Source organism: Aquarana catesbeiana, linkage group LG01 (genome assembly GCF_042186555.1).
Source record: "Aquarana catesbeiana isolate 2022-GZ linkage group LG01, ASM4218655v1, whole genome shotgun sequence".
Classification (NCBI taxonomy): Eukaryota; Metazoa; Chordata; class Amphibia; order Anura; family Ranidae; genus Aquarana; species Aquarana catesbeiana.
In genome coordinates, this window is record NC_133324.1 from 318,813,356 (window position 1) to 318,827,826 (window position 14,471).

Here is a 14,471-nt window from a genome sequence, read left to right on the forward strand (position 1 = left end):
TACCCACAGGGTCCTCCAAAAGCGAGGTCCGCCATGGTTACTACATCATCTAACCAGAAGGGTAAGAGAGGAAAGGTAGAGAGGCTGCCGGAATGGCTAGCCACTTACTGTGGGTCTGCTGGTTGATCGAAAACTTCCGGGTGTCCGCCGTCCACATAGCAGCAGCCATAGCGGCTGCCTTATGTACCCCCAACCCAGAAGATGTGCGGCGCTGTGTACGTCGAGCGCCGTCGTCACCAGGTCCGACTCTCCTCTATTGCGCATGTGTGGATAATTTCCGCGCATAGCCCTGGTATTGGTGAAGCTGTATGCGTCATCTCAGGGAAGCAGGCGGAGAGGCCGCCCAGCAAGGGAAGCCCAACCTCGGCTGGAAAGCCGCATGCCCGCCACTAGGGGGAGAATGAACTCCTCACGCCGTAGCAGTGGTGGGAGACTAAATAATGATATTTGAAGCGCTTCACAATGTGCATAAAAATGAGTATATATGAATAAATATAAATACTCAAATCCAGCGGTGAGTAAAATTCCTAAAAAAATCCAGCAATCAAAAAAGTGTAAAATTATTAGTGCCACCAAATGTGTAAAAAAATCCACATAAAAAATCAACATAAAAACAAATATATAGGGATGTATTCAGAAGGTTCAATTATACAAGTGTAGAATCCGATTGGTATAGAGCTTTGATCCGGTCCCACTAGCAAAGCTGTTTAAAAACACTTGCTTAATTAAGGTGCTCATTGACATTTATAGTAACAATGTTTCTTTTGCTTCTGTTCACAACCAATGTGAGAATCATAAACAGATCTCATTTGACAGGCAGATAAGAGAAAAAAACAATCGTTGTGCAATAGTTAGGATACCAAGGTACACAGGTAAACTTCAATCCACTCGCGTGTGCCTTATAATAAGGCATATGCAGGTTTTACTATAGCAGTCAGCCGCCTTAGACAGGAGCAGATTCACTGCAGTACACTGTGTGATACTGCTGATCTGCACAGAGCGTCCTTGGCTCCTCCCACGCGTTGCATCACAGTCACGTGACTTTTTCAAGTGGTGGGAGACTGTAGTACATGAAGAAACTTGGATGAGTAACAGGTAGATGTCAGGGGAGCAATGTATGCGGCCAGAAGAAGAGGGAAATCCAGTTCATCGGCACGGATGCTTGCATCCTAACTCAGAGTACAGCAAGTAAAATAAGCATTTACATCAGCAATGCAGTGATAGGAAATTTAGTACAAACACTTTGAGAGCCAACAATAAAGGATGAAAATGTACAATGCAAAATAGAAAAGGGGGTCTCTTTGCATTTGGAATGGGGACCTGTCACGCCTAACACAATATTTACAAGGCATATAGATGAAATCCATAAAGGGAAGGGAAGGAAGGAGGGGAAGAAGGGGTGGGGGGAATGGTAAGGGAGGGAGGGGGGAAAAAAGGGGACAAGAATAGGGGGGAGAAAGGAGAATTGATTAATGACAAGGTAAATGTAGTATCAAATAAAAGCTATGTAGGAAGCCAAAAAAAGCAAAAACAAAACAGGGTAACCTGGGGTACCTCTAATCCACTAAAGAAAGTTTTTGTAAGTATGTGCCTCATTGAGGCCAGGGGGGGTGAGAGCATTCAGTCGTTCAATCCAAAATGATTCCCGCTTTAAGGATTTGACGATCCCAGTTGCCTCCTCTGGGATCTTCTGGGATAACATCCAATACAATAAACTTAACATAATTGGGGTCAAATCTGTGGTGGATCCCAATATGTCGGCCCACCGTAGTGAGCTTGCCATTAGTGGAGGCATATAGGTGATCCCCTAGTCTTTGCCGTAGTTCCCTGATGGTTTTGCCTACATAAAAGGCCTTGCAGGCACAAACCATCAGGTAGATAACTCCTCTCGTGCCACAGTTGGCAAAATGTCTTGAAGAGAATAGCTCTCCATTTGGAAGGACAAATTGATGTCCTTCTTGGATCCAGGGACAGTGTGGACAATTTCCGCACTTGAACGTGCCTCGAGGCTCTCTTGGGCGGAGTGCAGGGGTTCTATAATGGCTGTGAGTGAGCTTGTCCCTCAGGGAAGTAGCTCTTCTGAAAACCAACTCTGGAGTAGATCTAATATATTTCTTAAGGGCGTGGTGGTCAGTAAGTATATGCCAGTGCCGGGATAGTATGTTGCGCAACTGGTTATGGTGGATGGAGTATTTGGTAGTAATTTTAGCATTAGAGGGTCGCTTGGTGTGGGGAGGGCCGTACAAAAGCGTTTATCGGTCCTGGGCAAAGGCTCTATTGAAGGCTTTTCTCAAATTGGTGTGGCTATAGCCCCGGGCCAGTAGGCGTGTGCACAAGGCGTCAGCCTGTCAGTGGAAATCCCTGTCCTCTGTGCAGTTTCTTCTCAATCTCCGATATTGAGCATAGGGAATACTGCGAATCAGAGGACGGAGATGGGAGCTAGACGCATGCAGAAGCGTGTTGCCCGCTGTGGGCTTGCGAAATAAATCCGTGATTAATTTACCAGAGAGATTCTTAATGATCTGAACATCTAAGAAAGAAATACTCTGAGTATCGTAAGTAAAAGTGAAATGAAGCTTAAATTGATTGATAGTTAGCCTTTCTATGAAGGCATTTGGGAGTTGTTCAGTACCTGTCCAGATGACCAGTAGGTCATCTATAAACCTATGCCAACAAAGGATGTGGTCGAGAAAAGGTTCTAATTCATCACCAAAGATGGTCTGCTCCCAGCTTCCAAGGTATAATTTAGCATAGGAGGGGGCACACGACGTGCCCATTGCAACGCCTTGTGTTTGGAGGTAAAGTTGATCCATAAAAACAAAATAGTTTTTAGTGAGTATGAACTCCAGAAGCTTCAAAATGAAGTTGTTAACCGGCCAGGTGTTATGGTCTTGTTCCATGAGGAAGGAGCCAGCAGTCCGGACGCCCTGCTCGTGGGGGATGCTCGAGTAGAGAGCCTCTACATCGATGGCCACGAGGAGGGCGTCCTGAGGGACCTGGACTCTCTCAATATGTTTCAATAGATCAGTAGTGTCCTGAATGTAGGAGGATAAACTTAGTACATGTGGCATCAACAATGTGTCTACCAGTTTACTTGCGTTCTCTGTTAGGGATCCCTTACCCGATACAATGGGTCGGCCGGGTGGTGATACAAGGTTTTTGTGGGTTTTTTGGCAACGCATAGAACGTTGGTGTTCGTGGCATCTGGGTATTGATGAATTTGAGAGTATCCTCATCGATGAGGCCCTCCCAGAAGGCCTCAACCATGAGTTTTCTAAACTCATCAATGGTTGTTTGGGTGAAAGAGGAATTGATTGGAGAATACCAGTTGGGGTTTAATAATATCTTAAGGCACATGGTTTGATACTGTTGATGCTTCATGCACACCAGATTGCCACCTTTATCTGACTGCTTAATAATTAAATCTGGGTTTTTTTTAAGTTTGCTTACCGCCCTATTTTGTTTCTGGGTTAAATTAGATGGTAGTGCTAACCATTGCTCTTTTACTGAAGATACTAGAAGAGCTGACCTCTACCTTTTTAATATGATACTCAAAATTTTTAAAAATATGGAATCTGGGTACATATTTGTATGACATTCAGATTTAGGGAACTTGTAACCATTGGCAATAATTGAACTGATATGCTTACCCAGTAATATACTTCAGTGAGGTCTGTATGACCCCCACATTTTCTTTTTCTCTTCTCTCCTATGCCTTTTTTTTAATTTCTTCTTTTAAACTCTTCTTATTTTACTATCTGATTTTTCACTCTCTGTACCTGGTAGACCTCAGTTTCACTATACAGGACTTTACCAGTTATTACCTACATATTCGAAGTCCCTTAAAGTGGAGTTCCACCCAAAAAAAAAAGTCATTAATGTGCATAAAATTTAAAAAAAAAAATTTGGAGAAATTTTTTTTTTTTTTTACTTTTTTATGCCTGTTGCTATGTGGTCCCTCAAAATCTGCCTCCATCACCTTGGCTCCTGACGTCACTTCCCTCGGGCGGTGCATGCTGGTCCAGCAGCAGCACTGTAACCAGGAAGATAGTGCTTGTGGGCTTCACATGCCCACAAGCAAAATGGAACATGCCAGGGATTAAAAAAAAAAAAATCAGACATCGTTTGATCTAAATCGGCAATCACATCGATCGCTAAACCGTGAGTCATATAAATAATAGCATTTTAAATAATATATTTGTACAAAAAAAAAATTTACATAGTTGGAACTCGGCTTTAATCATCGCGTTACCTATTGACATGAGCTATTATATAATATACATATGTCTTTGTTGGTTTTTCATATGAAGATGTAGTAATCTCCATCTTTTGTACAGCTGAAAACCACTTGTGTGCTTTGTGATCTGCCACATGACTACTGTTAAACCTTTTCCATAAATATAGCCTTTTAAAGTGTATATCATCTCTTACTGGGTGACCTTTAGGTTGTTGTAGCATTGTTTATCATAAATAAGTTGTACTATAACTTCCATGAATGAAAAGCGATCTATGAATGACGGATGGGAAGATTAATGAAAGGGTTGCCTCCTCCAAAGATCGCTTTTCAGTCAGTCTTGAAAGTTATAGTATGACTTTTATGAATGGGGGGGGTGGTTGGAAAGGGTGGGGATTGTCAGCAGTCGTTAAAATGCATTCACATCTGAGCGTTTTCAGTTCATAAAACGCCCGCAAAAATGCCCAACAAGCAAAATCACATTCATTTCAATGGCACCTGTTCACATCTGGGCGTTTTGTCATCTGAAGAAAAATGCCTGAGAAACGTCCTAAGCTCAAAAAACCATGAGCTTCTTTGGGGCAAATTACAGGCATTTTTCTGCCTTTTACATTGGTGACCTGAACAAAGTCGAGGTAAAAACGCCTAAGTGTTTGTCACAGGTCCACTACTGGTATTAACCCCTGCAGCCCTGGAAGATCATAGCTGTGTGTTTTTTCACTATTACCAGCATAAGCTCTCCGCTGATCCCCGCTGAGCAGGGGGATAACAGGTCTGTGTCTGCTTCGCTGATGCAGAGTGGACATGGACACAGCCCCTTCTTTTTATTTGGGCAGTCGTATATAAATGGACTGCCTGTTTCCTTTTGATTGTCTTCCGATTTGCTGGGCAGATGGGGAACCGATCCCCATCGGTCTGGTTATAGCAGACCGGATCCACTGACATCTGCCGCTGCCATAGAAAGCAATGGATGGTTTGATCGGGTCTGCCTGAAAAACTGACAGGCGGATCTGATCGGTCTGTCAGTGTGAAAGGAGCCTTAGAGATGCTTCAGCATAAATGTAACTTTTGTATTGACTTTTTAAACGTAGGCTTTGAAAATTAGTTTTAAATCTACATTGTGTTCTATGATTGAGTTTTTATTTGGACATCTACTTTTAATGAGTAAAGTATTGTGGTGCGTCAAACTCCTTTTGTTTGTGTTGGGTATGTTTTGCCCAGCTTATTGTCACCCCTGGAAAATAAGATTCCTCCCTTCAGGTGAGAAACCTGTTACGCTGTATAAGGGCACCTGTGAGATAATTAGGCTTTGATTTTGGGCAACTGTAAAATGTTGCATTGTTGAATCTTTCTGCCTTCACTGGCTTGTCTTTGGTTGGCCATCTGCAGAGTGCAGTTCTGTGGGTCCCATGCAAACCACCAGCAGTCCATATCCCTACCTGCAGTACATGGAGTTTTTCTGTGATAAGCATGTGTGGGTGACGTTTGCATAATACAAGCTGCGCAACACATGTTGCATGCCAAGCCAGCTTCCAAGCTACGAAAACAGGCTCCAGAACAAGTACTTAAAATGCAGGCATAGATTTTGGAATAAACAGCATTTTTGCCAGGAAAATCCTGTGCTCGGGGGAACCTCTCAGAATTCGCAGTTATTTGGCTGCTTTAGCAATCGCATAAAGAGTGCTTCAAGTGCTTGTTTACTTATTTATGCCGAATGAAAAACAAATAGGTTTGTTGCTATTTCCACATATTTCTAGCATTATGTAGCTCAGTGTTCTGTGCTGTCTTGGTTTGCAACATTTTAACTATCGATTTTTTTTTTTTTGTTGGATAAATGCAACGCTTCCTATTTTTCTATAGTGGTGGTCTCCAAACTGCGGCCCTTTGCTTGCCTTTATCCAGCCCTTGGGGCACACTTTCTCCGACTGATGTCAATGATGGGGCACCATTCCTCCCAATGACACCAACAAATGAGGCACTATTACTCCCACTGGTACCAACAATGGGGTATTATTTCCCCCCATTAAAACCAGTGATGGGGTATTGCTTATTTTCCATTGATGACATGGCATCTTCTACTCCTGCTAGCCACAGTTCAGTCCCCTAAAGTTTGAAAGCTAGTAAACTGGCCCTTTGTTTAGAAAGTTTGGAGACGCCTGGTCTATAGTAAATGTTTTTAGTTTGAATTATGGTGGATCTTATTAGCACCTTTCTAGTAAGTTGGCCACTAGGGAATCTGAAGTCTCAGAGACAGACGCACACAGTTCACTGCACATTTTAAAAGTATAAAACTTCTGTTACTAACATACTCTACATCAGCAGAAAAGATGCAGCTTTGTAAAAGTACATTGGGTTTTGAAATGAATTAAAAAAAAAAAAATACTATAACTGGATTACCACAGTGTGTGTGTGTGTGTGTATGTATGTGTGTGTGTATATATGTGTGTGTGTATATATGTGTGTGTGTATGTGTGTATGTATGTATGTATGTGTATATATATATATATATATATATATATATATATATATATATATATATATATACACACACACGTAATCCAGTTATAGTATTTTTTTTAATTCATTTCAAAACCCAATGTACTTTTACAAAGCTGCATCTTTTCTGCTGATGCAGAGTATGATATATATATATATATATATATATATATATATATATATATATATATATATATATATATATACACACTACCGTTCAAAAGTTTGGGGTCACATTGAAATGTCCTTATTTTTGAAGGAAAAGCACTGTACTTTTAAATGAAGCTAACTTTAAACTAGTCCTAACTTTAAACAAATATACTCTATACATTGCTAATGTGGTAAATGACTATTCTAACTGCAAATGTCTAGTTTTTGGTGCAATATCTACATAGGTGTATAGAGGCCCATTTCCAGCAACTATCACTCCAGTGTTCTAATGGTACAATGTGTTTGCTCATTGGCTCAGAAGGCTAATTGATGATTAGCAAACCCTTGTGCAATCATGTTCACACATCTAAAAACAGTCTAGCTCCTTCCAGAAGCTACAAAACTGACCTTCCTGTGAGCAGATTGAGTTTCTGGAGCATCACATTTGTGGGGTCAATTAAACGCTCAAAATGGCCATAAAAAGAGAACTTTCATCTGAAACTCGACAGTCTATTCTTGTTCTTAGAAATGAAGGCTATTCCATGCGAGAAATTGCAAAGAAATTGAAGATTTCCTACAACGGTGTGTACTACTCCCTTCAGAGGACAGCACAAACGGGCTCTAACCAGAGTAGAAAAAGAAGTGGGAGGCCGCGTTGCACAACTAAGCAAGAAGATAAGCACATTAGAGTCTCTAGTTTGAGAAACAGGTCCCCAACTGGCATCTTCATTAAATAGTACCCGCAAAACACCAGTGTCAACATCTACAGTGAAGAGGCGGCTGCGGGATTTTGGGCTTCAGGGCAGAGTGGCAAAGAAAAAGCCATATCTGAGACTGGCCAATAAAAGAAAAAGATTAAGATGGGCAAAAGAACACAGACATTGGACAGAGGAAGACTGGAAAAAAGTGTTGTGGACGGATGAATCCAAGTTTGAGGTGTTTGGATCACAAAGAAGAACGTTTGTGAGACGCAGAACAAATGAAAAGATGCTGGAAGAATGCCTGACGCCATCTGTTAAGCATGGTGGAGGTAATGTGATGGTCTGGGGTTGCTTTGGTGCTGGTAAGGTGGGAGCTTTGTACAGGGTAAAAGGGATTCTGAATAAGGAAGGCTATCACTCCATTTTGCAACGCCATGCCATACCCAGTGGACAGCGCTTGATTGGAGCCAATTTCATCCTACAACAGGACAATGACCCTAAACACACCTCCAAATTGTGCAAGAACTATTTACAGCAGAAGCAGGCAGCTGGTATTCTATCGGTAATGGAGTGGCCAGCACAGTCACCAGATCTGAACCCCATTGAGCTGTTGTGGAAGCAGCTTGACCGTATGGTACGCCAAAAGTGCCCATCCAACCAATCCAACTTGTGGGAGCTGCTTCTAGAAGCGTGGGGTGCAATTTCTCCAGCTTACCTCAATAAATTAACAGCTAGAATGCCAAAGGTGTGCAATGCTGTAATTGCTGCAAAAGGAGGATTCTTTGATGAAACCAAAGTTTGATGTAAAAACAATGTTATTTCAAATACAAATCATTATTTCTAACCTTGTCAATGTCTTGACTCTATTTTCTATTCATTTCACAACGTATGGTGGTGAATAAGTGTGACTTTTCATGGAAAACACAAAATTGTTTGGGTGACCCCAAACTTTTGAACGGTAGTGTATGTGTGTGTATATATATATATATATATATATATATATATATATATATATATATATTCAAAATATTTTTTTTTGGTTTGTTTGCCAACCATTTTTATTAAAGTAACCCCGTTTATACTTGCCTGCTCTGTGCAATGGTATTGCAAAAAGCGGCCTGTTTCTCATCCTTCTGGGGTCCCTGGCTGGCGCCCTAGGGTCATCCTCTTCTCTGTTCCACCACATGTGTGTGTCAATACACACAGCGGTCCCACTCTGTTCTCAGGATTTGATTGAACTGTAGGGGGATGGGCTACCAGTGACACGACGGAGATCACTGTTCCCGATCACTGGGGACAATAGATCTGACATGTCACTAGGCAGAACAGGGGAATGCCTTGTTTACATAGACAGTTCCCGTTCTGCTTGTGAACAAGGCGATCACGGGTCGCCGGCGGAGAGAGTGCGCCTGACCTGCGGGTAGGCTGCTGTACAGCTACGGCGATTCGCACTGGAGTGCCATACTGTCACCGTACAACAACCGCGGGTGGTCGGAAAGAGGTTAACATCTGCCGGATGATGCTGAGGAAGTTTTGAGTCTGTGGTGGCCAGTGCTCTCCTGTATGCAGTGGCATGCTGGAGAAGCGGGCTTAGGGTGTCAAACACCAATAGACTCAACAAACTGATTCACAAGGCCAGTAATGTAATGTTGGATTTAAATTGGAGTCTTTTACAACAGTGTTGGAGAGGAGATTGTTGCTCAAGTTATGTTCTATCTTGGACGACAACTCCCACCCACTCCCCAATACGCTGGTCAGTCTGCGGAGTACTATCGGTGACAGGTTGTTACACCCACAATGCAACACAGGAAATAATTTTTGCCTGTGGCGATCAAGAGATATAATTCATTTCTGTGAGGGCTTTATGATTCGGATTTTGTGTTTTTGTAGTATGTTGGTATTGTGTTTGTTATCTGGGGTGGTGGTGTATTTGGTAGTTTGCCTGTTGTTTTAATCTGTTATTTATTCTATGTTGTATTTTAATTGTATGGATGTTTTTGTAGTGTAGTTTTAATTTTATTTGGTGTTAATGGCTTTGGTAATTTTTGTGTTTTTTGCATCTTGTTCAGTCTATTGTTATCTTGTGTTGTCTTTAGTTCCACCCATATAAAAGTCAGCAGCTCAAAGTGTAGCTGCTGACTTTTATTAAACGGACACTCACCTGTCCCATGGTCCAGCGATGCGGGCGAACGAAGCCCCGCTCCTCTCCCCCTCTCTGCGGCACTGGCATTGTCACTGTGGGCGCCCAAATGTGGCTTCACCCTAGAGGATAAAATGGTGGTCTATGCAATACTTTGTCACACCGTATTTGCACATCGGTCTTACAAGCGCACTTTTTTTTTTTTTTTTTTTTTTTTTTTTTTTTTTTATATATACACTTTTTTGAATTAAAAAAGTAAATATAGCCCAATTTTTTATATTGTGAAAGATAATGTTACACCAAGTAAATTGATACCCAACATGTCACGCTTCAAAATTGTGCCCGCTCGTGGAATGGCGACAAACTTTTACCCTTAATCTCCACAGTGACGATTACATTAAGTTACAGAGGAAGGTCTAGGGCTAGAATTATTGCTCTATCGATCACGGTGATACCTCACATGTGTGGTTCGAACACCGATAAAAGTGATCTTGCAGAAAATCTGCCGCAGAGACCGCTTTTTATCTGAAAGAGGACCTCTCACTGAAGGAGATACTGGGGTTATGGTAGCTAGCTGCTGCCATAACGATATCCCTCTCCAAAGTGCCAACGTATATCAGCGTGAGCCGGGCCGGAAGTGGATAAGTGTGTCTGTCGTAACAATTTCCCTTTGGGATTAATAAAGTATTCTGTATAGCCAAGGTTTAAAATCTGTTGAAGTTGCATATTTGGTAAGTAATTACATCAGCTGCTGAAAGTGCTTAAAGCGGTTGTATACTGGAACCTCGGCGTGGACCAGGTAAGATACCGACGCCTCATTCTTGGGTAAGTATTTCATAATGAGCTAGTATGCGGTGCATACTAGCTCATTATGGCTTTTGCTTTACAGGGGTAAAAAAAAAAAATTTCAGCGGGTATACAACCGATTTAAGGCCGGGTTCACACTCTGACTTTGGGAGCACGTCGCATGACGTGTGTAAATCAATGGTTCCCTATGAGAGCCGTCTTAATTGATCTGACACAAGTCGGTCCGACTTTGAAAAAGGTTGCTGCACTACTTTGGTCCGACTTTTGGCCTACTTCAGCCCATTGATTATCATTGAAGTAGGATCCTTGTCCTAGCCATCCAACTTGTGACATCTGACATGGTGATTACAGCAGCAGTTAAAGGACTTTGTCACTCTGGGATTGTTTTGTTTGGTCAAAGGACAAGTCGTACTAGCTCAAAGTCGGAGCAAAATCTTGTTCGGTCAGCTTGCACGGAAGTAGGACTGATGTAGGAGGGCAAAGTAGGATGACAGTCGTAAAACAGTTGTCATACCAGTGTGAACCCGGCCCTCCTATATTGTGTTATATCTACACTGTTTGCCCTCGTAAGCGCTGTGCAAACTATTGGTGTTATATAAATCCTCCCTCTCCCTCTCCCTCTCCCTCTCCCTCCCTCTCTCTCCCTCTCCCTCTCTCTCCATCTCTCCATTCAGGTTGCTGCCTTTGATGTTTTAAGAGTGGTATTGCCACTTGTTTTAAATAGGATGATCCTTTGCAATAAGATGCTCTAATTACATGACTTCACTAATCTGTCCCTCAGTTGCTGCATTTGACCAGACTTGTTCTCTCATGTGCTGCTATGAATAAAATGTATGATCTATCCCCTACTTCATGTACCAGCACGCTTCCAGAATTGTGATATAGATTATTATACAGGCTTTGTATAGCGCCAACAGTTTGCGCAGTGCTTAACAAAATGAAGGAAGACATTACAGTTACATTACAATTTGGTACAAGAGGAACCAGAGGTCCCTGCTCGCTAGAGCTTACAATCTAGGAGGGAGGGTCAGTCAATACAAAGGGTAATGGCTGTGGAGTATGAGCTGATGGAGAAAGTAAAACCGTGTATTAGTAGGATAAGCTTCTTTAAAGAGAAGGGTTTTCAGGGATCGTCTAAAGATTGATAGATTAGGGGACAGTCGACAGAATGGGTGAAGCTCTGGGGAAGTCCTGTAGGCGAGCATGGGAGGAGTAGCTGGGGGCAGAGTTGTGGACGGCTTTGTAAATGCAGGGATTGGCAGAGAGGTGGAGGATACTGAACGGTTGGTAAGGTGGATGTGTCTTGCAGCAGCATTCATTATGGACTGAAGGGGGGGTAGTGTATGTAAAGGTAATCCAATGAGAAGTGAGTTGTAGCAGTCGAGGTGAGAGATGACCAGGGGGTGAATTGGAAGTAGTAGTAAATCAGTGATGTGTGAGGAGACTAATGAGGGGTAGAGAGATGGATTTGGGTGTCATCGGCATATAAATGGTAGTGGAAACCATGGGAGGCTATTAGCTGACCAAGGAAGGATGTGTAGATCGAGAAAAGAAGTCCAAGGACAGAACCTTGGGGGACCCCAACGGTAAGAAGTTTTGGAGAGGAGGAAGTAGAGTTGTGAAACTGAAGGTGCAGTGAGATGGGTAAGATTTGAACCAACGGAGAGCACAGCCATGGATACCAAGCAAGTTTAGTTTTTTTTGAGGGGGTGATCAACTGTATCAAAGGCAGCGGAGAGGTCCAAGAGTAAGAAATCAAAATAATGAGTTGGTTTTAGCTGTTAGTAAGTCTTTTGTGAGTTTTAGGAGAGCAGTTTCTGTGGAGTGCTGTGGACAAAATCCAGACTGAAGGGGAACAAGAAGGTTATTCTCAATAAGGTGGTTGTTCAGTCTGTTGTAGATGAAACATTCAAGGAATTTGGAGGCGGGTCTTAGGTTGTTAGGATTGGTGGGGTCCAGTGAGGCCTTTTTTGGTATGGGAGTGACTAGTGCGCGTTTCAGAGGGTGGTGGATAAAGTAGAGCGTTAAAAGTAGAAAAGCGTTGACGGGACTGTGTTGAGAGGGTATTAATGAGAGTGATTAAGTCTAGCAGCGTGGAGATGGGAATGGTATTTTTGGAAGGCAGATTTATATTGGCTGAAATCTTGCTGTGACTTTGTCTTATGCCACAGACGCTCAAGAGCAGGGCTCTGGTTTTTGGTTTTGGTTTTTTTTTAGGCTTTGTTCGGGCCTGATTCTGCGCGTAATGAGGGGGGGGGGGGGGCGCAAGTTATCCAGGGTGGATGACCGTGAACTGTTGTAGATAGAAGTGGCTGTGTTGGGGCAGGACAAGGATGAGATTTTGACAGAGACAATCTGTAGCAGAAGAAGAGAAGGGTTAAGTTGGCGAAGGTTTCTAAAGGTAATTGTTTGGTAGTTGGAAGGCAAGAGAGGAGGAAGACAAAGAGAGTGAAACTAATAAGGTGGTGATAGGAAAAGGAATGTTGTAGAGGTTGCGTGGAGTGCATAGGTAGGAGAATGAGGTCAAAGCAGTTGCCAACAGAGCAAGTAGAATTTGCCCATTGTTTCAGGTCAAGAGGTTAGGCTCAGAAATTTAGAAGTAGCAAGAGTGTTAAGATTAACAAGTTGAAGTCCACAAGAATGATGGGATTTCAGAAGAGGATAGCCAGGCAGAGAAGTTCTCAAGGAAGCTTGATACCGGTCCAGGGGGGAAATAGATTGCAGCAATTCTCAATGAAACTGGAGAAAATAGACGCTGTGAGCTTAAAATGAGGAGAGGGACAGAGAGCGGGGTGGATGAAGAACCTGAAAAGTGCTTTGAGGGGGATAGGAGGATTCCAACACCACCTCCTTTCCATCCACTAGGCCTGGGAGTGAGGCCACCATGGGAGATGGGGGGTAGCAGGAGAAGGAAAGTTTTTATATACAGTATCTTACAAAAGTGAGTACACCCCTCAAATTTTTGTAAATATTTTATTAGCTCTTTTCATGTGACAACACTGAAGATAACACTTTGCTACAATGTAAAATAGTGAGTGTACAGCTTGTATAACAGTGTAAATTTGCTGTCCCCTCAAAATAACTCAACACACAGCCATTAATGTCTAAACCGCTTTCAACAAAAGTGCGTACACCCCTAAGTGAAAATTTCCAAATTCGGCCCACCGTGTCAATATTTTGTGTGACCACCATTATTTTCCAGCACTGCCTTAACCCTCTTGGGCATGGAGTTTACCAGAGCTTCACAGGTTGCCACTGAAGTCCTCTTCCACTCCTCCATGACATCACAGAGCTGGTGGATGTTAGAGACCTTGTGCTCCTCCACCTTCCATTTGAGGATGCCCCACATAAGCTCAATAAGGTTTAGGTATGGAGACATGCTTGGCCAGTCCATCACCTTGCAAGTGAGGAAGAAATGACTGTACAAATATTCTCGTACGACAAAGGCTTTTTTTTTTTTTTTTTTTTTTTTTTTTTTTTTTTTTTTTTTTTTATTGTTCTGAACTTGTGCAGTCTTACTTTTCTGCTTGTTCTTGTATGAAAATGATACACATTAAATGAAAATCGTTCATTCTGTTCCTGTACGAGAAAAATTTGGGAGTTTGTCCCTTCGGAATTTTTTTGTTTGCAAAGTCGTAATCAGATATCAAAAGTTGTGTACACACCAGGAAAATCGAACGATCGTGCCAAGTGTGGAATTTTTCTTCCAATTTTCTCAGCGTACAGGGCTTAAAATGCTTCCTGACCTACAGTGAACTTGTATCTATGGAGGAGCAGCGCGGTCACCCTAGGACAAAGTGTCAGGACTACAGAACACCTCTCCCTCCCTCCATAACATGGGGGGTGTTCTGTTGTCCTTTTATGTCTAGAGAAAATCATTATGAGGGTTCACAATCTTTTTACCTCCCTGGTTTCCATCTCTTTTAGCTGATTTGCTGAGTTA

The 14,471-nt window shown here is 42.4% G+C and overlaps 1 protein-coding gene across 2 annotated transcripts in view; it reads left to right on the forward strand.

The window, feature by feature from the left end:
- CORO1C (coronin 1C) overlaps positions 1-14,471 on the forward strand; it is a gene marked incomplete in the record, with an annotated part of 141,778 nt that overhangs the window by 92,020 nt on the left and 35,287 nt on the right.